This window comes from Anneissia japonica, unplaced genomic scaffold (genome assembly GCF_011630105.1).
Source record: "Anneissia japonica isolate Jap-2015-1 unplaced genomic scaffold, ASM1163010v1 scaffold288010_len917306_cov203, whole genome shotgun sequence".
In the NCBI taxonomy this organism is placed as follows: domain Eukaryota; kingdom Metazoa; phylum Echinodermata; class Crinoidea; order Comatulida; family Comatulidae; genus Anneissia; species Anneissia japonica.
In genome coordinates this window covers 828,259-852,682 of record NW_022715767.1, presented here as the reverse complement: position 1 = coordinate 852,682, position 24,424 = coordinate 828,259, and the positions used below count along the sequence as shown (strand labels likewise).

General features: G+C 32.8%; 1 long non-coding RNA gene across 3 annotated transcripts in view; it reads left to right on the top strand.

Annotated features, from left to right (window-relative positions):
- The window catches only part of LOC117109349, a 45,617-nt gene that overhangs the window by 13,163 nt on the left and 8,030 nt on the right, over positions 1-24,424 (top strand). The window contains exons 2-4 of one of the 3 annotated variants that reach the window (XR_004445505.1): positions 14,533-14,661; positions 16,080-16,144; positions 17,036-17,078. This is a non-coding gene — a long non-coding RNA (uncharacterized LOC117109349). Of the gene's footprint in view, positions 1-14,532; positions 14,662-16,079; positions 16,145-17,035; positions 17,080-24,424 lie in introns of those variants that run through there. The other 2 variants (XR_004445504.1, XR_004445506.1) reach the window with 2 other exon arrangements.

The window sequence follows — 24,424 nt, the reverse complement described above, 5'->3', positions numbered from 1 at the left end:
ATTTGTTAGGTTTATTTAGATTTGACTCTAAAATATACCATGAGGGTTTCTTATTTGTTTTTAGTTTTGTTTTATAAATTTGTTTAATTAAAACATTCTTGCTTGTTACTGTCACGCACTATGAAACTTTGGGCGATCTGACGTCATCACAGCCAAAGCACATGTCTAGTCTAAAAAACACCCCATGAAAATGGACCAATTGGCGGGCAGGCAGAGTTTTTTGGGGCGCGACCTGTTCTGTTTACAACTAGACTGCCGACCAGCAAGTAGCATTGCCCAACGAAGAATGTGTGCTTGGAAAAACATAATCAGACCTAAACAAAAGCACGTAAAAACAATATAAATGTCGCATCAGTTTTATAATAATTAAATTTGCTGAGCAGTACAGCAAAACAACAGGTACTGTACGTATTATTAAATAATGTGTTGAATTTACGTAGGCTAGGCAGTCAAAAGAATCCAGGGCTTTGATAAATTAATTAAATAGCTAGGCCCTGACTACAACAATCTTGTTCGAAATGGGTTCAGTACAAGTTTTACAAACTAAACTGGATGAAAAGCTGAACATTGGAGCCGGTCCGGAGGGGTGTCTGTATTGTGAGAATAGACTGCAACTTAAGACATACAATCATGTGAGCCAAGTTCCAAAGCGCGCTGTCTGAGATGTTAGTTTGACATAGCTAACTTGTTGCCATACAAGGATTGAACTTCGTATTTTCCAACGGCTGTGTATTTTTCCCACGTGCGCTACTAAATTTGGAACTTCGACTTGTGTGGTTGAAATTACTTTAAAATCGGTCTATCCGGACCGGAAAATTCCGTCGATATAGCTGAAATTCGACATATAAAAATTTGAATTAAACAAACAATTTACACAGTAATACATAGGAAAGAATTGGGACTTTTTCAGAAATTCGACTGACGCAAGTTTTCGACTTAAACAGAGTCGACTTTGGCGGACTCGACTGTATGTATTAAATTAAAGAAACAAGATAATTGAAGATTTAATATAATGTATATTCCAATAATTATAATTGAATACACATAACCAAAAGAATTAAAAAAAAAAACAGAAAAAATTAAAAAAGGCATATTTAGAAAATATATAATAGCAATAAAAGTGATTAAAATAAATTTGTTACAGAAACAAGATAGAGTAGAACCTCGTTTTTACGTACCACAGTTATACGAACCCTCGGTTTTACGTATGCCTCGTATCGACGATGACGTCATCAAAAACCCCGAAAATATTCAAAACAAACGGCCCTTTTCAGAGCAACCATAAGTAAAAAGAATATAACAATAAACTATAACAATTAACAAACCATAATGCAACATATTTTCATTAAACAGCAACGTTGATTGAGTCTAATACCAGGTTGTTATAATCTAAAACCACGTGAACTGAGTGAGATGAACAACTACCGATGGAGCTCAAAATAATTGCTTTCCTCCTTAGCTTCGTGTGGCAAACCATGGAAAACTTATCTGGTCTAATTTTCTACACGAAGCTGGGTAGGTATAGTTTCGTACACGAACGCTAATTGGTTGGCTTGCCCAGTGCAGTGCACATGGTTTTGCTGTTTCACGTACATGAACGCTAATTGATTGGCTTGCCCAGTGCACATGGATTTAGTTTGTCTCAACAGGCCCAGACAACGCCACAGCTCTGTTGTTTAGAATAGGCATGAAGGGGAATTCCCAAGTTATACCTTTGTCGTATAGGTAATCTTACAATATTTTCATGTTCTTTAGTTAAATAAAAAACATAAAGTGATGAATTATTACACTTGACACATGATTTTATTTGAACACTTTATTATGACATCGTAAAGTGATGAATAAAAACACTAAACACATGGTTTTATTCGTAGGCCTAGAGGCTAGGTCTAGCCTAGCTAGGTAACATCGTTCGTTCATACGTACGTATATTGAGTGTTATGTACGTATTAGGTCAAAGGTTACCACAAATTTAACCCAACCTCTATTTTACGAATCCCCCGATTTACGTACGCCCTCCGGTCCCGTACCGTACGTAAAATCGAGGTTCTACTGTAATCAAAAAATTTAATAAAATGTACATTCTACCGAAAATAATTAATGCACGAACCTAAATTTTATTAAAATAGAATCCAAAAGAAGTATCTTTAAAAATAATAATATATAAATAAAAATCTAATAAAAGAATTAAAACACAAAAGTTTTCCAAAGTGATAATGTATTATTATCCTTAATAATAAAATCAGATTTGTTATATTTATTTATTTATTGACAATTCAATCTTTTCCATTTCCGTTATAATAGTCACTATTAATTCAGTTTCAACGAACTACCACCAAAAACCAGTCGTTAAAAATGAGCGCACATGTTTACGTTGATGGAAAAAAAAGTGTGTTGAATTGAATTCAGCAACTTATTTGACACGCGAAGCTAGATTTTCGCAAAGTGCATGTAAACAACACAATTGAGCGATCTAAAAACTACAAAACAGGACAGAAAGGTCCATAAAGTATACAGACGTTTTAATGAGAATTAAAACAATATTTTGTTAAATGGGAAGAATGCTAACTAGCGATTAAAATAAATCGTTTTTTATCGAAGGTAAATTTAGCTAGGGCCTAGAGAATCTACTACTTAGATTGCGATAGAACATGCTGCTGCACTGTCGGTTGGTTCGTACTGGTCGGCTAGTTTATAATACACTTCACAATATAATATACTTCTTTAGGCTTAGAAAAGTCAAAGCAATACATGATGTAAAATAATCAAAACTAGACGAAATTCAGGCAGGCAGTGCATGCTGCTAGACCTACCTCTCTAGGCTAAGGGCAAGGCTGGGCAGCCGTTTAAACCAATTTTAAATTGTCATTTAAACGTGCAAAGTATTGCTAATTAGCACAAACTTCCTTAGCGTGTATCTTGCTAATTATGAGCCCGAGATCAAACATTTTTCATTTTTTATCATTTCTCATTGGTCCCAATCACGTATTAAAATTTGAACTGAATCCGAGAGATTGATGTTTTTTTTTTGTTTTTTTTTTTTGGTTGATTTGATTTGGAATTACCTAATAGTAATATATAGTAGTAATAAAAAATAGTAATACTTATAATAAGTAATAATTAAAAATAATAACGCTTTATGGTATTATATTTTTATGGCGACCATGTTTTTGGTGTTTTGAATAAATAAATAGATGAATAAACATGAAATAAATTATGATACAAATTATTAATACTGTAGTATTAACATAACAAATAGTAATATTTTATATATAAAGGCAAGGCCTATGTTTGAAATTATTATAATAAATTCTACAGTTATTTGCCATATTTGATTTTCAGTGTGGTATACGATTCCGTATCATTTGGCTAATTCCGTATCATTTGCAGGAGGTGCCCCACTCTCTCCCCCCCCCCCAATTGGAAGGTTAAAAAAAGAAATAAAGAAAAAGAAAAAAAATTGATCGCCCAAAACTCCTTTAAAGGTTATTTTCGGGTGTCTAGAACGCAACAATTTCCCCTAGGAATGCGGAGCCCCCTAGGGTAGTATTACCTCGATTGGCCCCAAATTTTGGCCCCTCCTTTTGGACATCTCTGGATCTGCCCCTGCTTTGGATATCATTTGGGTAATTCCATATTATTTGCTTAATTCCGTATCATTTGGGTACTTGTGTATCATTTGGGTATCATTCGGGTAATTGGGTATCATTTGGGTAATTCCTTATCATTTAGGTAATTTGTCGGACCGTGAAAGATCTTGATTTTATGTGAATCTGATCTGAAATATAATATGGCATGAAAGTAGGGAAATAGAAATTGATATGGTACATAGGCCTCCTTGTGGACCTACTGTTATGTACTGTATTCCTAAGAAGTATTATCACGCTATGAAGTTTGTAATAGTGAAGTGAAATGAAACCTGTGCCCCAGGATTCAACCACTCTGTGACATCTCCGTTACAATTATAGATACTATATTGGCTATCGTGGTGCTCTAAAATTCCTGTCTTTTACAACTCTTATTAGCTGATAATGTCAGAATTAAAATGTCTTTGGGGTACCCTCTGCTTTACTTGAGTTCCCTCAATAGTTCCAGACATATATTAATATGTTCCTGCTCATCTTTCCGTTCCGTAATATATTATATCCCAAATGAAGCTTTACTTTCTTTTTGATACTGTACTCATCTCTAAATGATCTTTCTGTTTATGAAGTTGTAAGTATTTACTTTGCTTGTTGCTCGAGGTTGGATTGAATTGAAAATCTGCATGTGCAACGACCAATTTTACCAATTTGAGTAATTATATTTATGAAATTTTAAATTTTAAGATCGGAAATAATATTGCTTATTGTTGCAGTTGGTTATACTTTCTTCAAAGATATTTCGTTATATAAAGCCTTTGAGAAGATCTACATTTTTTTTTTCTATTTTTATATTCCATTATCGGGACACTCGTGGGTTTGATAAAATTGCTAGTCACTCTACCAATTAATCAACCAATCAGTTAATCAGACATCAGTTTTCAAACTAGCAATTAGTGAATCACTGCCCTGCCATTTCTAATATCTACCTCTCAATCAACCAACTAAATCAGTCTGTTATTAATCCTGTATAAGTATTGCACATATTATCTTCTCTTTTGTCTACTACGGGACATCAGTATAGTATATTGGGATTCTCAGAAACATGGATTAATAAAAATACTTACACAGACCTCCTTAAAATTGATGGTTATACTGTAGTATGATTAACAAAAACAGAGAAGGTAGAGCAGGAGGTGGTGTTACTTTATATGTCCAAAATTCCAAACTTTTATGATCAACTTGAAAAAGTTCTCCATACCAAGAACAACAAATGTTTTTAAATTTTAGGAGATTTTAATATCGATATCTCCAATAAAACAACACATAACAAAACATTTATTGACTTTAATTCGTCGTCATTTAAACCACTAATTTCTAGCCCTACTCGTGTTACTTCAACTACTGCAGCCACTATCGACAATATTTTTACCAACATTAATGAGCTCCAACATGAACCATTACAATATGGCATCATTAGATGCTCAGAAATTACAGACCATTATCCAATTTACTTTATTTCAAACCAGTATATACCATCACAAGAACATGTGCAATCTAATATCAAAATTATTAATGAAACTACTTTAAACTCGCTTATAAATGAACACTCAGTTATCAACTGGAACTCTATTTTCGCTGTTATTATGCCAATACTGCATATGATCTACTGGTTGCCAAAATTGCAAACGTAATTAACAAAACAATTCCATCGAAAACATTAGGGGGAAAAAACTATTAGAAAACATGGATTACAAAAGGAATTTTTAAATCAATTAACAAAAATAATTTACTTTATAAATTAAATTAACACATTTAATTAGAATTGTCAACGTAAATATTACTACCGTGTCATTAATGATTCTTGTCATGATCCAAAGCAAACATAGAAAATTATCAATAATGGGTTCTCAGTAGGGGAAAATATAGTGCTGTATCCCCTAGTGCCATACACTTTTTTTTTTATAAGAACACATTTTATAAGAACACTGAGGCTGAAACTGCAAACTGCTTAAAAATTAAGAACAAAATAAGAACAAATTGAGGCTGAGGTAAAATGTCAAATGAGGTTTCTTAATTATTTTTTTTTTAAGTAGGTTCCAAATTATCGAAATATGTTAGCCTATTTTTTAAACTACGCCACTCTTCCTTTAAATTCACTCCTTACCATTTATAAATCTCTTGTTCAACTCCTTATCAGCTATTGTAATATTATCTGGTTCCACACTTTTCCTGATTATGTTAGTAAGACCAGACACAGTGTTGCTGTTTCTGGTCCCCATATTTGGAACGTAATCAAAAATGATATTAAAACTGCTGGCTCTATTAACATTTTTAAAAAGTTATGTAAATCAAATGTATTAAATAATTACATTTCATAGATAATTTAATTGTTTTAATTGTTTCAATTTCCCCTTGCCCCTACCGACTACATTTCAGACTGTTGTTGTTGTTGTTGTTGTTGTTGTTTTTCCCAATTATTTTTATCATTAGATAATTTAATTGTTTTAATTGTTTCAATTTCCCCTTGCCCGTACCGACTACATTTCAGACTGCTGCTGCTGCTGCTGCTGCTGCTGCTGCTGCTGCTGCTGCTGCTGCTGCTGCTGCTGCTGCTGCTGCTGCTGCTGCTGCTGCTGCTGCTGCTGCTGCTGCTGCTGCTGCTGCTGCTGCTGCTGCTGTTTTTTTTCCCCCAATTATTTTTATCATTATTGTTATAATTACTATCAATATTTGATTAAAACTATTTTCTTTATTCCTTATTACTTTTATTTGATTTTACTTTATTTATTTATTTAATATTTATTTTTATATTTTTAAAAATCATAATTATTATTTATATTCTTAAAGAAAAATAAATATTATTTATTCACTTATGTATTCACCTACCGGTATTTGCTATTTGGTTTTTCTGTTGGCATTTATGTGTGTGTGTTTTGTTGAGTGTGTTTCCTTTTTCAATTTACTTTTATTACTTGCTGTTGTTGGCATTGGTCATTGTTTTTTACTTGGCCTATTATTTTTTGGTTGTCATTTTCAAATAAGGACTTTAAAGGGTTTCACATTACTACTTCCAGTCGTTGGATCAAGCTCATATGAAACGCATACATTTTTTTCTAATTTTAACAGATTTCTTAAGAACACTGTGGCTGAACTTGCTTAAAAATTAAGAACAAATTGAGGCTGAAGTAAAATATCAAATGAGATTTTCATTAAAAAAAACAAAAAAAACTAGAAAAACCAACAAGTGTTATCTGTACCTTATGTGCAGTAGATGTGACTATGTAATTCCCTCTAAAATACAGTACAGTGTGGATAGTAACCACTGTAAAATATTAATTTCCTGTGCTTGAAAAGTGTATAAAAATAAGAAAACCCTGTTTATTAAAGATAAATATATGGCAAAGAGATTCAGCTAAAAACAAATTGATTGTTTTATAACTTTTGGGCTAAATACATCAAGTCCCTGTGCTTTGTTAGTTTTAAAGAGCTTTTAACAATATCTATTTCAGTGTTCGACACTGGAAACATAAACAATGCATAAGCATTTTATAAGAAAGTGTTGGGCCTATTTCGACAAAAAACTTGTTGAACGCATTTGCGATTTCATTTGAAACTTTAATAGATTCAATGTTATCGTCTATTATTACATCAGTGAAGAAATCTGTTTTGATAATAATCAATTTTAACACATTTTATCAGGGAATTTAGAGTGTTACGAAATTCACTATACTCAATTTTGTTTTGTTCTATTGGATTACGTAAATATGTTACATACAATCTTTGTTTATATTTAACAGATTGTAATAGACCATCAGTCATCCATGTTTAAAATTTTTTATTTTTGTTAGTTTGAATTGTTTTTGGAAAGTGTTTATTATATAAAACTTTTAATTTGTTTTCAGATGTTGAATAAGCTTGGTTTACGTTTTGGAGTATACTCACTTCATCCCATGATGTTTCGTAAAGTTCTTCATTAAAACGTTCAAAGTTGTTTGCATTAATTTTTCTATAAATTTTGTTCTGTAGTACATTGGTTGATTGGGTGTTTTTGTATGTCAGAGAAGATATCAAAAAAATGGGTAAGTGATCTGAAAGGTCACAATAAAGTTGGCCACTCGCAAGTGGTAAATCAAGCTGGTTGCAGTCAGTATATTATGAAATAGAGTAGCAGTTGTTGATGTCATTCTAGTAGGTCTTAGTATTAAAGGTAAATAAAATATGCAGAAGAGAGTGTTAACAAAATTTTGTATTGAAGTTTTAGAATTATATTGCAAAATATAGATATTAAAGTCGCCTAGTAGATATACTTGCTTTTTTTCATTTGCAAGGGTATGACAGAATTTGTCAAGTGTATCATTAAATGCGTTAATGTCCAAAGATGGAGCCCGGTATAATATTTTTCCCTTGATTTTGTTTTATTTCGATGAACATCGATTCACATATGGATTCATCGGTTGATAAGTCGTCACGAACAACAAACGAAAAGGAAAAACCCCTTGATTTATTTTAAAAGTACTGTACAGTACATGCCAGTGGCGGTTTTTGGGGCGCGTAAGGGCTGTATGCCCCACCCTATTTTTTGAAAAAAGAAAAGAAAAAAATTATACCCACAGTGTTTAAGTCTTCTTTTCTACCAAAAACCCACACAATACAATGCACAGAGGCTGCATTTGTCACTGTCAATTTCAGGTACCCTGTATATTAAAATTTCTTTTAAAAGACATACACCTATTTTTTTTATTTGTTTGTTACTGAAAAATACCATGCTAGATCGACTCAATACAACCTCATATTCCTCAAATGTGCTGGACCCCGCAGGCGGCCCCCTGGCCCCCCCCCCAGCCTAAGGCTGCTCGCTTCGCTCACAGATTACGCCCCCTCCCCTTTTCTGGCAGGCTGGATCCACCCCTGCCTGCAAAAAGACTACTTAGAGTGACTGTTTTAAGTTTATCTTATTTGTTTTTCATGGTTCTAATATGTCACAAGCTATTATCAGTAGATAGACACTGTAATAAATCATTGTTTTTATGAATGTTAGTTTGCACAAAATATATGTCGGCACAATTATGATTACCAGGAAAAATTGAGAAACTCTTTATGATGAGTGTTTCAGTGGCAGACTCGAGGAGGCCCAGCTGGCTCACCCTCCCTAAATTTTTCAAAATTTAAAAGTGGAGAAAAAAGTAAATTATATGGTGGGGCTGAGGTGTCTACACTCCCGGTCTGTAAAAGTCCCTCCCTGTAAAAGTGTGGAAATAAATGTTAATTTCATTCCTTAAAATTAAATTTAGATATGACTTATAAAAAGTCATGGACGCCAGAGCTTCTGAGAGTTTCGCCCCCCCTGGGCACCCACCAGGGCCTTTGGCGCCTCTGGCTCCCAACCAGGGCTTGGGCCTACTGCCCAAGACTTCCTTATTTTGCAATTCTCCACTCCCACTTTTAACCATGGATCGACGCCCTTGGAGACAACTCTAGGCAAAGTGCCTTGCCTAAGAATACAAGTGAAATGCACAGCGAGCGATTGAACCTCCAACCTCAAGGTTGAGAAACAGAACTGCAGCCACTGCATTAAACCACTTCTGTAGTTGTTCAATTATCATGAATACTATACAACATTAAAAATGTCTTTAGTATAGTAATTTATTAAGGGCTACAGAGTTATGCTACATTTACTGCATGAAATTAAATGGTCCATGAAAAATATTAGTCACTAATAATGTGGTGGATGAGTGATTTTATGACTAACATTTATATTTCATGCAATTTTACTTGAAAAAACTAATTTTTCACAAAAATATTTGCATGAATTATTCCCAAAGAAACAAAAAACATAATTAATATTGAGGTCATACAATGTCTAATTTAAGAAAAAGGTGCGTCTCATTCAAATTGAATTTCCTACACCCTTCCTTTTAATTTGCCAGAAACCCACAGATTGTAAAGTTTTTAGATAAGTAAAAGACTTAATCTGTGCACACCAAAGCTTTTCCTGTGTTGCAATGAGATTTCAACTTCTTAGTCGCGTCCGACTCGCTTACAAATGAGATAACTGGAAAATTTAGGTGAAAACTACATTTTAGGAAATTATTATGGTTCTGAGTAATGAAGTTCTAATGGAGATTATGACAAAGTTTGTATTTACATTTTATGCATATTAAGAAATAGACAGATATACAGTACCTATATAAAATTCAAATCGACTGGTATCTGATCTGCACTATTTTTATTTGTGTAATTGAATTTGTTACAATCCTTTATCTACCCTGGCTGAGGATTTGTTTGAAGCACAGTACATTGTACTTTGCTGAACTTTTTACCACTGTTTGTAGTGTAAAGTTTTTAGATAAGTAAAAGACTTAATCTGCGCACACCAAAGCTTTTCCTGTGTTGCAATGAGATTTCAACTTCTTAGTCGCGTCCGACTCGCTTACAAATGAGATAACTGGAAAATTTAGGTGAAAACTACATTTTAGGAAATTATTATGGTTCTGAGTAATGAAGTTCTAATGGAGATTATGACAAAGTTTGTATTTACATTTTATGCATATTAAGAAGTCCGGTACTGTACAGTACCTATATAAAATTCAAATCGACTGGTATCTGATCTGCACTATATTTATTTGTGTAATTGAATTTGTTACAATCCTTTATCTACCCTGGCTGAGGATTTGTTTGAAGCACAGTACATTGTACTTTGCTGAACTTTCTACCACTGTTTGTAGTGACTGTTTTGAAAGGAAATGACACATGTACTTAGAGGTTTCTTGTTTGACAGACGAATAACTTACAAGCCTGCCCTCTTGGGACCTTTGCAAATCAAATTTAGCATTGATTTATGGATGTTGCAATTCATCTATTCCAGAAATTAGGTATAACCTCCATGATTTCAGGGATTCCCAACTAAAAATTATTGCATGTCTATAATATTAACCTTCCATTCAGGAATCTAAAATATTTCTTTGATGGCTACAGTGACAATCCCACAAGTTTTCATGATCATTTTGGATGAGCCCTTATTAATCCAGATGCATGCTAATTCAAAGTGCTCTGCTATATTATGTGATGCATGCCATATTTGTATAAACTTTGATGTTGCTGGATTTTAACTATAGGTTCCACTGTGAAATGCCAGTTTCTGTCTTGGTGTTCTTCTCTTTGTTTCTCTATTTTGGAGATTTATTTCATCCATAGTTGTGGTAATGCCTTTGCATTGGTCTGTAGGGAACCATTGTATGTAAACACCTGACACTATTCAGTTGAGTTGTTGAGTTTGTGGTGCAATTAAAAGATCATAAGCTATGCAGAACTGAATGCCAAAAACAAATACTTAATGATGTTTTAATCAAAATAATGGCTGGCAAAATAAATCACTTAGGATTAGAAAAATATTCAAACCAAATATGGAAAATATCTGTACTGTTTATAGCCCTAGATTGTTTAAATGAAATTTTTTGTACTAAAAATTTAATCCAGTAAGCTTATGAGAATATTTAATTAATGTGTATCAAAGAGTATAGAATTGCTAGATGTCCGACTGCCCTGATTTTGTATGCACGCAATGAAATGTTAACAAAATGTACTGCGGCCTATTAGAATTCGAATAGAGTTCGCTCAAAACTCGTCTTTTTGAAATAGGATTACGTTCCAACGAAACCACGAGAGTCAGACCACTTGCAGTTCTACACTCTTTCTATTAGTATTATGAATATTTTCAGTTGAAATTATTTCCTCACTAAGTAATTAACTAATGCATAAATAATATACTGTTCCTGCATTCTTTTCATACAGTAGACTTAATTTGGCTGGTATCTGCAATTATGGAAATTTAAGGGTTTTCATAAGAATCGGTAAATCAGCAATAAACATTTTTTTAAAAATCTTTACTTTATCTTCCACAATCATTGAAAAAAAAAGTCCTTATAATGATATATATCTCATTCATACTTTTTGTTGTATAATCAATGCTGGCCACAGAAGATCTGTGCCTAAATCTAATAGTATTTTATTCATTAAAAAGTGACTCAACATGCACTGAAAATGATAAATGTTTCTGCCTTAAGTATAAGATTTTGCTGCTCTGAGTGATAATACTTGGAGGTGGGACTTGTGCGTGAGTTTTACACCGAACGTATAGGCCTACTTCTGTGTTTTAACATCTGTGGACGTACAATTTTGAGTAATACAGTGTGAGCATGCTGCCTTTGTAATTACTGTAACCCAGGAAAAACAGAGCCCATGGTTTAACTGGACAGGTCCAACATGGCCTTGGCAGGGATATCTAGGTCTGTAAAATACTGTATGCCTTGTTTACATTGCCAAAAACCATAAACAACTTGTAAGTGTCTTTCCATGGCCACAAACCAACTTATATCAATACTACAGACCAAATTTGTAAACATGTAGGATGTAAACAATAATAAACATAGGAAGACATGAACTATAGAAAAACTAGAGCAATTGTGGTTAAACAATAGGAAATTGTTTTAGAACAATTAACTACAGAATATCATGCAAAAGAGCGATATTATTTGCTGGATCCCTCAATACTGAGGATGTTAACATTTTCGTCAGACATGCAGGCATGGAATTTTATTAATTATGACATCAATTTGGGAGACAGCCCTAGCCAACTTTAAGTTAGGCCATATCCTCTACCTCCATACTGGCGTCTACGATAATAGCTAATACTTTTCCATCTCCTTATTTAGGCACATGAGCCAGACATGTGTTCATCACCTCAAAACAGCATTATATTGAGTTTTGTTGTAACAGCGGGCGACAGATCTAGCGCCATGTAATCTTTAATTACATTCACCCTGAAGCTGCTATCTATCAAGTAGATTGATTGATTGACAGCCTGACTGACCATCAGTTTTTAGCCTAGTTTCCTGAGTGCAATGGACTAACGCTATGCTTGTAGCTAGCTGTGATTTTCATGTAATTACCATGAAGTTTTGTAACCTGGTTCACGCCAGGTGAATTAGAATGGTTCCACCCTCACAGCTTCTCGGCTTTCACGCTAGCTACACCAACTTGAAGAATTAATGATATAATCAAATTTAGCTTCTCTGTTTTCATTAAATGATCCTAAGTTAAAGAATAGGTGAACCTTACCTACTATGATTACTTGATGTGATGTGACCCTAGTAAAGGGTCACATCCACTTGCCCTACTACTCATGCATTCATGCTGTAATTCAGCAAAATACTTATGGTTCGGTAAACCAGCTGATGTCTAAAATAATGTTGAAAATAACAGAAAGGTGCCATGATAATAATAATAATAATAATAATGATAATAATAGTTGGTTGACTTATAGGGTGCATATTATGGAGACATCTATGTGCAACATAAACATGAAAAAGACGGATTAAGAAAGTAATACTTAATCTAACCCTTACGACAAACTAAGCTTGCTCTTTAAACTAAGCATGGTTTGGCCCTTGGCTCCGAGGGGCTCATTCGCCCTTTGTTCCGCTATTTTTTATTTTTTTTTATTGCTGCTGGGTGAACATGATGATGTATAGATTAACGATAAAGATGATTAATGAAAAACATAATAAAGTTGAACTTTGTTGGCAGATCAGCAGGATATAATAACCAAAATATAAAACAAAATTAAATTGTACTCTATGACTAAATAAGTTTGTACTAGGCCATTATATATAGCACTTCCATATGTATAAGTTATTGTTACAAACTACAACGGTAACAGTTTAGTTGGCGGTAGCAGTGGCAGATCCTGGAATATTAAATAAAGGGGGCCCAGGGAGGGACTTTCGCAGATGGCCGGAAATGGCATTCTCAGAGTTCAAATTTGAATGTAATTTTCTTTTTTTCTCCAATATTTTACAATTTTGAAAAATTTAGGGTGGTGGGTTGGCTGGGCCACCCCCTTGAATCCGGCACTGCGGTAGCTCTTGGAAAGAAGTTTTGAACTTGAGTATAATGTACGGTATTAGGCCTGTCAGCATGTTCTTTTCAGTATTATTTATTTATAAAGAAATTGTAGGAAATTAAATGCTGTTATTGTGAATCTTGCGTTTATTGTTTTTGATAAAAAGAGGAGTAGAGACCATAAACCAGACCTCTCAGGTTTACGACTTTGCTTTTATTGGTTCTTTGAGCTTGCTTCTGATTGGACAGGGTAGACTTGTGATACTAGTATCATCAAATGAGAGATGACATTTGACAGTAACTACACTATCACATGCTGGTCTCATAAACTAGCAAGTCTTATGCGATTATTTAAAAACTGTGTCATGTTTTAAATTTATAATCAGTCATTTTATGTTATAGGATTCATTCAGTCCTCTTCTATTAATATTAATGTATAACATAAACACAAAATGGTGACGTATAAACACATTCAATTTTATAATATTCTGGAAAAGAAATTAAATTTAATAAATAAATAAACTTTTTTCAATGTTGTATAGTTTCTGTATATTAATTTATTCATTTTTCATCACCACATTTATTTTCTATTGATTATTATTTCAATTTTTTTTCATTTAATGCTTTAATTTTTTTTATAATTCATTTGTTTATTTTTCATTTTATTTCTTTGTAATTAACCAATATGTAGGCCTACTGTAATAGACAATTTTATGCAAGTTTAGGATGATGACACATTACATATACCTATTTAGCCTACAATGTAAGCATTCAAATAGCAGTGTACAAAATAAATGTGAAGCCGTGAAGCCATTTTAATAACTCCCCTTAACTCAGTTTAAAGTCGGAATCTAGAGGGAAAAAAATTGTTGATATGTTGTAAAACTGATTTTTCTAAGACAGAAAAAAGAAAACTAGGGAACGGTGAATGAGTTACAGATTTTTTCTGTCTTAGGAAAATCATTTCTACAACATCACAAATTATTTCTCCTCCGGAGCCTGACTTTTCAATTGTTTTTAATTTTCTCCCTTTCTCATTTTTTTGCAGATCCCAATTATCTTTCTATGAAAGCCAGTTGATGGATCGACTGACCCAACCCTGTTCCGGTCATTTACATCAAAACGTTATGCTATATTACTAAACTACGGGGAAGCTGCCAAACCCAGCAGGGGAATGGTAAGTCACCCGCTTTAGGAGGTGTGCCGAAACAAAGGCTAAGAGTGTGACGTTATGTGGAAAGTAGGCAAGCTTGTTGTGTTGTGATGTATCGCTGTAAGGTTAATGTAGGTGAGACAGTGCCCTATGGTCAAATTCTGCACTCTGATCATAACATTGTTTCTTGGACACCATGGGTATGTAATTGAGTATGGTAGATATGGTTTACAAAATTCAAGAACAATAACAACCAAGAATAATTACCCAGGATAGCTCATTACATTCATGTTATGTTATGCTACATTAAAATTCATAATATTAATAATCTTGCTCCACTAAGTCTCGCCACTTGCTATTGTGTTATTTTTTTTTGTAGTTTTTGTTATTATATTATGTGCAAATAAGGAAAGATAACTGATTGATGAATGTAATAAACAAAGGTCATAGTATATTACTACATCATATTTAAATAGATAGATAACTAATAAGTTAAATATAGAGGGTTGAGCTAAGTAAATTGAAACATAAGAATTGTTTTCTTTCTATATAAAATGTAATATCACCTTAATCAAAGATTAGAACCATACAATATTTTCTGCACCAGGGAACAGACACTTAAAGATGTATTGTCCCATGATAAATACCAAAAAAAAATCATAAAAATATTTTTTTGAAATTAACTTGCCCATTTTGAAGTAACATTATTATATTTTTCTGGTGTAAAAATCAGGGTACACATTTTTTTAATTCAATAATTTCTATGCACAAGTTAATAATTTGTATGTTATTGCAAAATGAGCAAGTTGATTTGAAAATTAATTTTTATTATTTTTTGACATTAGCAAGGGAAATATACATCTTTAAGTAATATGGTACTGTAACTCTTACATTGGCTGGTATTCAATAAAGGCTTTTTTCATAGTAAAACATCTGTAAAAATAAAATCAGTAAAATCTGTGACTTATTCGAAGTTAATAACTTAATGACTGTTTTAAATGAGCAACATAATTTTGTATTGATTTTTAAGGCTTTTTTTTTTCTGGGTTTTACTAAAGATTTAACGGATTCTTATTTTTGGATAAACATTTAAATTAGCTGGTATTCCATTTTATGGATTTTTTTTATAGTAAAGCTTCTGTAAAAATTTAATCAGTAAAATCTGTGACTTATTGGAAGTCAATAATTTATTATCCTTTTAAATAAGCAATATACATTTATATTGAATTTTAAGGTTTTTTTATCTGGGTTTCACAGTTACAGATTATGCATGTTTAACATGCCCTCATTTGCCACATTTGGTGTGCAGAATCCACTAACAAAATTTATGCAAAATGCAGAGACCATTGGGTACAATCTTCATCTAGCATGAAATAGAAATTGGCATCAAGTCATCGGATATTAAATTTCATATTCTTCAATTAACCAGTGTATCTTTTTAGGGTTTTGCATAACTGGATGACTTGTAAACTGTATGCATGGTATCATACTCTTTATACTTAGCAAGGTAATTCTCCTCCTCAAATTTATAAATCTTCAGCAAAAAAATATTACTTTAAGATTGTGTGGTTAAAATTTATAAAAATCCCTAATAAATTCAAAAAAGATACTGATATAATAAGGTCTTGAGCAAGGGCCTAATAGCACCCTCCATTTCTCTTTACCTCACACAATACAATTTTATATTTCTCCATGCTTTGATGCTTCTGGCAAAGTGATTTTGCTAAATGGACTTTTCCAAAATGAAGATCACTGAACAAAGTTTTAAAAAGTCTTGCCTAAGGGTTTAATATGAACAAAGTGAACAATTAAAAATATTAAATTTTAATCTTTATGTTTCTCAAAACAGTTGATAGCCAACACTTTTAAAGAAAGTAAATACTGCCCTCTATAATCTTAAATGCTCATTCTATCTTTTTGACAGATCTAAACATCTGACATAATAGATGGTGTAATTATTGTAGACAAATCCCAAGATGTAGAGATATGATATTTCATATTATATGCACATAATTCACTAGATAGATTAAGTGAAGTTGACCCTTCAAGACCTGCATTAATACATTCTGTTCCGAAGCAAGCCTAGCTAAACCTTTATTATACCTCCCAGGCTAAACATTCATGATGAATGTTCAATGATTTGGGATGATTATTTAAGATATGTTTTATTTTAATAATTACAGCAAGACTATGCCAAAAAACATGAGTTTCGTCCCATCGTTCACCTTACTTTTAGGCTGACAAATTTTATACACAACACCATGAAATTCTGCAGAAATCTAGACATCCTAGAATATAAGCAATGGGTATCAGTGTACTAAGGATGTCTTAATGGAAAGCATTAAATAATTTGTATTCATATATACCGGTAATATGTTGAAACATTGATATTTTGCAGGATCTAAACCCAAGACCCATATTGGAAGACGGAAAACTTGATTGTAAGCTAGGACTCCACTTCTTTTTGCATTCAAAATTAACCTTAAACTGATCTTTGTAATGTTTTGAAAATGAGCTTTAGGCTCTAAAATTGTGATTTTTCTAAATTAATGTGCTACATGCCTGTCACATGATACCATGCTAGCCTGCATAAATGGCCTGGATCAGGTCATTTGCGGGTCAGGTCAGCTCCATATGGATAATATTTTCCAGATGTTAAGCAATAATTGTTAGGGCTCTTTTTTCCAGATGTAAGTGGTCCTTTAGGGGGACACTAGGTCTTTAGAATTACACATGGGACTACTACCAGTGGGTTGTCTTATCATTTTGCAAAATGTTTTTGATAATTCAAGTCCTGCAAAGTTGATGATTTTGAATTTCAAGCATAAAATTAAAGGAATCAAAGTTGTAATAAAACTGAGGCCTGTAATATATAACTTAACAAGTACTGTACTATCAGTATGCTTAGCAGTGATGATGGAATACAACTATCAATAATTATGCTTTTTATCTGATTTTTTTTTTAGCCAGTTTAAATGTGAAATATTGACTGGAATGTATTAGATATGCCATAAATCATTCACACTTAATTAAGATTTTAAAAAATCATAATACAGAATAAAAACGTTTTTAACTTTGACAACCATTGTAAACAAACTTGATGCCATAAAGAACATAAAGCTGGCAAAGACAAGATAATTGGAAGTTTTATCTGTACAGTACTATTTTGTCTTCTAATCTCTACTCATTACAACATGGAGTCCATTGCTCGTTATCATGATAGAGGTCGTTGAACCTTTGGTATCAGTTGACATGCGTCAAAACTAAAGCTCTTTAATCCAGACAGTAGCATGTTTGTTTACGTGAAAGTTATCAACTTCACACTCCTTGACAGCTCATTACCTCATCTTTTAAAGGGTCCTACTCAAAAACGTTGTACTTTAACATCTGAATAATGCCTGATACGATCTTCACCTCATTGTTTCTTTTATTCAAGCAGTATTTTTTATAACAGACTACTGTAATATACTGTACCACATGGTTTGCACACCCAATAACAGAACAGAATTCTCAGGATCTTTACATTTTCAATGGCACAGAAGGATTATTTAGGGCTTAGGGTGTGTATTTCTCACAAAACTCCACTCTATCAGCCCTGTATATGAGACTTGGTTTATTTAGAGCATCTTGTCTTGTTTGTCTTTGAAAGAATTGCCACCTATGGATGAGTAAGACAGTAAGATCACTACTGATAATCCTAGGCTCATAATGCCTACATAATTAAAATAAAAATAAATAAATAAATAAACATGATGTGAACATATGGATGTAGGCCAAAATGTATCACTTGAAAAAATATCTTGGTTAATGTATTCCTTTATAAAGTCTCTTGTAGGTTAATTAGATCATGTACCTCCTAATGACTTTAAAAGTGCATGAGATCTAGGCTAATAAAAAATGCACTTCATCTTCAATTAACTGTAAGTAGACAGATTCTTTAATATCATCACAATTTGTGTTACTTAACCTTTGAAATTTTGTTCAATTATTATTATAATTATGATTCTTTAATTTCTGAGAGAAGTACGATAGGCCTACATAATTGTCATTAGTGACAACCACCAGTAGCTATGGTTATAATACAAAGTAATAAAAAGCCTACCTGTATTTTTTTATTTCATAAATTTCTTAAATTGGCTGGTAATAAATTTAAAGATTTTTGTCGTAAAAAGTCTTTAAATTGACAGCAAAAACTGACTTGTTTTGATGTCTTCATCAGCAGTTATTACATAATTGATTCATTTATAGAATTATAGAACTTTTTTTTGGACTGATTTCAGGTTTAAAATGTTCTTATTATGTTCTTACTTTACACACATTTTAAAGATAGAAAATTATTATTGTACAGCAGTATATTACTGTAGTGTGTTATATAGTCATACCTACTGCACATAAAATGTGTTCTTATTTTTAAAAAATAAGGTTAATTCAATGTTCTATGAATCTTTAATTTGATTATTTTTCAGTTCACCTATGCAGTACCGTATTTTCCAGTGTACTGTATAAGCTGCACCTGTGTATAAGCTACTCCCCCCCCCCCCAATTAGAAAGCGAAATATCACAATTTTTTGTGTCACCTGTGTATAAGCCGCACCTATTTTGAAACTTCAAATCATTCCCATAATGTTAAGTTTTTAATTATTTTGAAACATTGACATTACTTACAAATGTTCACAAAAAGAAATTTCATCTTTTTCGGCCGATTATTAAACAAACAACTGGAGAGTTGTTTAAACTTTTGGCTACCGCAATGAAACAACGTATTCTTGCTCTAGGCAGCTCTAGGGAAATCCCCATTTTTTATTAGACGGTCATGCTACGTTAAATTTTCAACATAAGTTTAGTTTAAGTTTAATAAAATAAAATAATTATTGAGTATATTTATCTATTTTAAACAATCATTCTATTATTATGGTGACTAATAACAGTTAGTATTAATTAGTCTAAAAATATTCTAGGCCTAAGTCATTATTATTCACAGCCCATTGTGCGAAGCATGCACCATCACGCACCATGTTTTATAAACAGAAACAGAACTGGAGAAATATTGTTTGATACAAAGTTTATGCATGCACAGATGACGTATGCCTTTCTACAGTTAAATTCCAGTAAAATAATTATTACAACTTCAAGAAAACTCATGTTTTTATAGCACAAATTAATTTCACAAGTTTTTATTCTAAATTTATAACGGTATCAATATTCTCTAACGGTACAAACCACCAGGAACCAGATGTCGAACTGCAATTTTCACCAGCCCACTTGTGTTTTGTTGCGACATCGAAAATGAAGCTGCTCAAGTGACCTCGAGGACCGCATTAACTCCCGAAAAGTAGTTTGTTATTATTATAGTTATTGTTTTGAGCGAAGCAGTTTCGAAAAGAACTTAATTATTTAGACAACCCAAACCAATGCTAACGTTGTAGAAAATGTAGTAGGAATCCTAGTACAGCACTGCAGTGAGTATAATTACAAATACTAGGCCTAAATAACCGGTCCTACCCTAGGATAATTAATTGAGCTAGCATGGGCCTAACCTAGACAGACGGCGCCTGATTTTCGCCGCGGCTCACGATCTGAACTTCTTGGGAGTTGGTTAATGGCCGGTGTATAGGCCGCACCCCAAAAATTTGCGGCTTATACACCGGAATATATGGTATTTCCTTTTATTTAAAATTAATTTTATTTATTTTTTTATTTACTTACAGTCATAATTTACAATGAAATTATATATTAATATAAAAAAAATTATTAATAGTTTCTTCTGATTTGTAAAATTGACATTTTCATTGAATTTAATTAAATGAATTTAATTGACTTCCTTGTTCTATACAGTACTTTTGTTCTTCAGTTTCTGTTTTTTTCCCCTTTTAGATTTCTTCGTAAATTCTGTAATAATTCCAATTTGAGTAATATGAAATAACGATAAGTTAAATTGGAATCACACATGTTAGTGTTGTTGCTCATTCAGTTTGTATTGCGTCAGGTTTCGTTAATAATCGGTGAAAACAAGTTAATGTTAATTATGTTACCAGGTTATGAGTTACTAATTCGATTTCAGTTCCATTGTTGATTCATATGTTGATTCAATTATCTTATTTTAGATATTGTAATAATTTTGTTAAATTTAGATCTTTCGGTTTCAGTGTGTTTTACAACATATTTGATAGAGTACCTGTAGACCTTGAAATCACTTCTCAGGTTTAAAATAATCTATGTAAGATATCATGATTTCTTTATTTAAATAATAGGCCTATTTGAAGATAAACAAATAACATTAAAAATACAGTACTGAATCTTGATGTGAATCACTTTCGGTGGAGTTTGTTTCATACTTTCTATATAAATACCAGTAGTATAAAAATAATTGTCAACTTGATAGCCCTGTGTTTCATAGTGCCTACATAAAGTATGACAATGCCCATGCAGTCATACTTTTATTAAATGTTTTAAGTCAACATTGATCTTCTAATATTTACAGGTAATTTTTATCATTTTGAAAGCAACTTTATGTTCCTCCAATCACTTAATATTTTAAATATTCTTCTCTACTTCTTTATCTTAAACAAAACATTCACCATTACCTTTATTTATTTATTTTAACATAATGCCTTTTTATTTGCGGCACCCGCAAATGCGGTATGTTTAGCTTTATACTACGTTTAAAACAATACAACTTACATGGAAAAATTAGTAAAACAAAGTTAAAAAAAGCAAAAATAATTGAACTATAAGAAAAAATTTGAAATTATATTAGGGTGAGTATCCATTTTAACACATACAGAACTTACTGTATGTTATGGATACTCCCATAATTTAAAAAAGTAGTTGTACATAAAAATGGTTTGAAAGCTGAATTATCAATGCAAGTATGATAATATTATAAAAAAAATCATAACAAGTATGATAATGATGGTACTGAATAAGATGGAGCATGCCATGGCCTTGGTTTACTCTATCAAACGTACCAATATATAGGGAAAGTCCTGCTCAGTAAGGTAGGAAGGCGGATAGGCCGGAAGGAAATTCAATAAATTAATTTTGGATAGTAACGTCTTTCCAAGTCATACTGATTTTTACTACAGGAAATAATTGGAGGGAAATCGGAAGCAAGGAGATTATAATCTTTTGAAAATCATGTTTTTCATGTAATTTATGTGATTAGAGAATCTGAAACAAACTCTGACAAATGTGATGTAAGCCATTGTGATACCATTTTTTTTATTTATCTATTTATTTATTTATTTACTTATTTATTTATGTTTAAAATTCCAACGCGTAACTCACAATTTCCAACTCACAACTCACATTTTCCAACTCGCAACTCGCATTTTCCAGCTCGCAACTTGCATTTTCCAACTCACAACTCCCATTTTCCGACTCGCAACTTGCATTTTCCAAATTGCAACTCGCACTGAAGTAACACTCAAAATATTGACTCATTTTGTGTAGTCTCGAAAATGTCTTTAAGTAAGGTGTTAACAATTGTATAGGGTACCTTTACCTTTCAGCGAGTGGTACCCACGTATGTTTTTCTTATGTGGCCTAGGATAAGCTTTCAAAAGAATACATTTTTCATTTTCCAACTTTCTTTTCCTCACATCTGTTTCTCATTTGTTGGATGTCTGGGGCTGCATTGGGGGCTAGCACCATCCTATGTCAGGGCCCAGGTGGGGTCTGGGGGGAGGGTTTTCCGGGAAGATATGGCCTTTTTACTATGGATGTCTAATTTAATAGATTTTAACCGCAATGTATTGGCATATTTTAATCTTTAGTCAATTTTCAGCCTAGTGGTATGGGCCATGGCCTGGCCTAGGGCACTAACTGTACCCACCTGTGTCCCGTCTTGGTGGTAGTGTCTACATGTAGACCTAGTTTAAAAGAGTGTCATGTTATAATTGTCGTCGTAATGTATTTAACATTTCATTTCAAAGGAAAAATGTGATGTAAAATCAATATTGAAATGTGTCATCTTAGATTTGTAAACTGAGAGAGAAGGAAAGCCATTGTCTATTATCAACATACAATCAAAACATTTATAATAGTAACACAAAATATACAAAGAATAAGAAACGCTGTAAAACTTAATATCATTCAACTTATTACCATCCTGGATTTGAAAGATAAGGAGTCAATTGTCTGTCAACATACAATGAAAACAGTTATAATAAAACAAAACATATAAAAAATAAGAACTGTGTCAGATATTTAAAGTGACTCACAGAATAAAGCATAAACCTTCTTGGTGTTATATCCTAAAGCAGATGTGGGCATTACAGCCAATGGTTGGAGAAGTGAGTGCAGGATGTTTACAGTTATGGATGAATTTGTGTAAGGTCATAGTCTTGAGTAAAAGAAAACATTCATCAAACAGCACTAAAACAAGAAATTAAAATATATTTGATGCATTAACAATTTAGGAGATGAAGAATACAAACAATAAAATGTAAATAAAAAGAATAATTTTAATGCTTGGATGTTGGATATTCATAATGGAGATATTAAAAATGGAGCCCATAAGATGAGTCTTCTTTATAAAGCCTATCAAAATCCGCAGATTATACAAAGCGATTAAGGCCCAATAAAAATTTTTTATTAGTTTATCACCCTCGCGCGCATGCCTTCTATGGTACTGGGGGAAAAAAAATTGAACAAATTTTTTTTTGGAAAAAAAAAAAATTTTTTTTTAATTTTTAAAAAAATATTATTTATTTTTTTCATTTATTTTATTAAATAGTAGATATTGTTTGCATTATCTAAATCATATCTTACTTTGAATATAAATGCACAAGCAAACAAACCAACGGTTATATTTGGCTTTAGCAAAATAAAAAATTTAAAAAAAAAGCCTCCCTCCCTCATCACTTTTCCTGCCCAGATAGGGTGATAAACTAATAATATTTTTTATAGGGCCTAACAAGGCACTGGCATCATTATTTCTCTGGTCACTGGATATGGAGTTGGCAGACCCACACATTTTGTAACTTTGTCTGCTCCCTGGGGAGTATCCCTGGTCATTGTTGCTTGTACGCGCATGACCCACACATTCAATGCCATACCATCCTACCAGATACCCATTTATATTCTTGGATGGAGAGAGGCAAACGTAAGTAAAGTGCCTTGCTCAAAGACACAAGCAACGCGACAAGTATCAGTCTCGAACTTCCGATCTCACAATTGGAAGTTCAACACCTTACACGCTACGCCACACGCTCCTATAATCTGACTATTTTTGAACGATCTTTAGAGGAGGGTTGGGGGAAAAATTAATGTGTGCAAGGTAGTTCTACCAAATGTATTTAGGTGAAGGAGAAAATGATATTATAATTTTAATGATGGCTTAAATAAAAACGAATGTGCTTGAGGTAAAATAGTAATTGAGGGTGCTCTTCAGCCCTTACTCAATATCAAATTGTGTTGTGTACAGAATGCAATGTGATAATGTAAATAAAAATAATAGTTCAGTAATAAAAAATATATTTGAATACACAGAGTGAATAATGGTAGGCGCCAGGTTTGCTAAAACATACCATCAGTGGCGGCGCTAAGGGGAGCAAGGGGGGGGGGCACCCAGGAAATTCCCTCCTCCCTACTACAATTCGTCAGGAGAAAAAAAATATATTTATTCTCTGCATATATCTATATATAAAAAGCCTCTGAAACCCCTAAATTGTCATATTTTTTCGGGGCTCCTCCACCTGAACCACTTTCAAAACATTTTGATTAGCGCCTGACCACGCCCACTTTGCTCTCGTCAGGGACCTTGCCCTCCCCCCCCCCCCCCGCC